Below are 2,839 nucleotides of genomic sequence, written 5' to 3' on the forward strand. Positions count from 1 at the left end.
GTGCGCTCCAGCAGAAGCCGCGGCATTCAGCGAAGTTTTTGTCTTCCCTAATCTCCAGAGTTTTGTGTGTGTGTGTGTGCCCATGCACATTGTGTTTTCTCTCTTTTTTCTCCCCCCCCCACAGCCTGCTTTGCCACATGGCTAGAATTTGCCTCTCAATAGGGTCGGAGGCTCCAGCAAAAACAGAAGGCAAGAACGTGTGAAAAAAAAACCTGTGCGGGGATAAATAGCTTCAGTGGTGGTGCTGCAGCTGGGATGGGTGCTCGGGACTTGGGCTTCTCTGCCCAGTGCCGTGCAGCGTTTGGGACTGGAATCTGGTTTCCAAGAAACTTTCGAGTTGTGACAGTCCGAATAAAATCAAGACCTAGTTTGCAGCCTCCTGCAGAACTGAGGAATTGCTGGGTTCAGCTTTTTGTCCCAGGGCAAAAGAGCAGCTTCAGATGCGGACTCTGCTCGGGAGCGAGAACTTTAAACGCTGAAGTTACAGGTTTTGAGCCTGACTCCCTCCTGTCGAGGAAACAGGTAAAAACATGAACACTCCCCACTAAGCCACAGGAGATTCATTTCCCCTCCCTGTGCCAGGCACAAACCAACCCCAAACCCTCTTGTCTGCATAGCTAAGCGGGAAGAAGATCTATTCGGGCTGTAAACAAGGCAATAACCTGTAGGAAGTCAAAGGATGCAAGTGACTCCCTCGTCCAGAAATGACACCCTTGGAGACATGAAGAGGCAAACTTTAATAGCTGTTTACCAACTTCAGCTTGAGCTGGTTAATGTAAACCCTGCAGACATCCACTGGCAGGCACGGATACATATGCGGCGTGTTAAAAGGCACACACAAACAAGAGCGGGGAAGAGGCAGGGAAACAGGGATGTGTTGGCACCACTCCTGGAGCAGCAGCTCCCAGCCCTCCCCAGACACCCCAGCTCTCTGATGTCAGGCTGCGGTGCCGCCGTTAAAGGGGCGATGTTAACTCCAGCCTCTGCGGCGGCTGCTGCCCCTCTAACCATCCCGGAGAAGCTGGGAGGGAAGGGGATAGAGTGAAGAAAATAGAATTTTCCTCTTTTTCCATTTCTCGTCTTTGTGCTCTGGGGGGTGACGGTTCCTTGGCTTCCCGTGCAGAAGCCGCTTCTCTTGCTCCTGTGGGTCTCTGGTTCTGCGCTGGGGAAGAAATGGTACCTAGGGGAGTCAGTCAAGTAAAATAGAAAAATATGAGTGGAAAAGCACTAGAAAAATAGCAGAAAGGCTCTGGGCAAAGGGAAGATCTCAGTCTGCCACTATTTGTAGCTCTATTTGGGAAGTTTTAACAGCTCATCACTGTACAGACACGAGCTCTCACTCACGTTAACACACCCAGGCAAGCTGATCAAACTAATTAATATGTAAGCAATGTGTCAAATACAAGGCTTTATTTTTGCAGTCAAGTGTGGTCTTGTCTAAGCCCTGAATACATTGTGATCTATTTTTTCCCTGCCTGTTCTGCAGGGTGGGTCCTTCATACACTCATTTTTCCATCACGACAGCCTTCTATAGCTTTTTGGAACAGCTCCTCTAATTCAGGGGCAACTTTAATTCTGAAGTGACATTTTCTTTGCCTGCTGATGCCTCTTTCAAGCCAGATCACCGAGGGTCAAAGTCTGTGTTTACACTGTGAGGCTGGACTGGGACACGTGAAGCGGCAACAGAAGCTCCGCATGTTTTCGGCCCATACTGCTGGGTGTAGCAGGGACTTAAAGCATCCACGCTGACTCTGTAGGCTCTGGAGGGCAAGAGAGCATGCCCAAGAAGCATGTAACTGTAGGTCCCATCAGCAACCCTCTGAGCTGATTTCCCTGCCAGACTGCCATATCCTGGGGGATTTCCTTGCCCCAGTGCTTGTCCCCATCCACCAGCCTCCCAAACCCCTTGGTGTGCAGAATCATAGCTCCCTGCAGGCTCACGCTGACCAGCTCGGGGATCAGGGTTTTTCTGGCCAAATCTGACCTGAGACAGTATGGGCTCCTAAAGAAAGTTGAGAGGCAGTGGCTGAATGGCCACAACCTCATTTCTGCTGTCCCCAAGTGTCCAAAGCTATCTGCAGCTTCATGCATCCCCATTCCCGCCCGCTCCAAACCCCAGCCCCAACACCTGCAGTGTCCCAATCCTCTACTAAGTGGCTCAGGTCTCCAAACCAGTCCTATTGGAGCCCTAATTAGCTGGCCTGGGTAATTGCATTGCTTCTCTCAGTTACAGCAGATCAGCCTCGATGGACGCTGCACCCCACTGGTGCTGTGGGTCTGGGCCTGCCGTGCAGGGCTCTTCCCACTGAGCCATGGTGCCACCCAGCAGCCGTGCGGGCTTGGCACTCCAAGTTGTCCCCAGCCTCTGTAGCAATATAAAACCTGTGCTGCAGAGTCTGCCCATGGGGAGACAGACAGGGGCCTGCAAAGGGAAGGTGGTGGAGAATCTGCTCAGGCTGCAATGCCTTCTTCAGCGTTATACCCACCTGTCTGAGAGGAGAGTCCGTCGTGGCCAGGCCTGGTCACTCACATGGCTGTGTGAAGTGTCCACAAGAGTAAAGGCAAAAAAAGGTCACTGAGAGGAAGATCTGGTGCTGGCCAGGTGGGGTGCCAGGCAAGGGTCACCTTGTCTCATGTACGCTGTTACCTGCTCTTTACCTAAAACATCCATAGCTATCTCAGTGATGCCAGGGGTGTTGAGTCTTATCCCAGCCTTAGTGGGGGACTTGCAAAAATGTTATCTGAGGCCTCACCATGCATTAACAGGAGAGGGCATGCTGAGTCTTTAAGGAGGAATGTTTTCTTTCCCAAGTGCTGATGGGACACTGGAGTTAGACTG

Source organism: Pygoscelis adeliae, unplaced genomic scaffold (genome assembly GCF_000699105.1).
Source record: "Pygoscelis adeliae isolate BGI_AS28 unplaced genomic scaffold, ASM69910v1 Scaffold245, whole genome shotgun sequence".
Lineage (NCBI taxonomy): Eukaryota > Metazoa > Chordata > Aves > Sphenisciformes > Spheniscidae > Pygoscelis > Pygoscelis adeliae.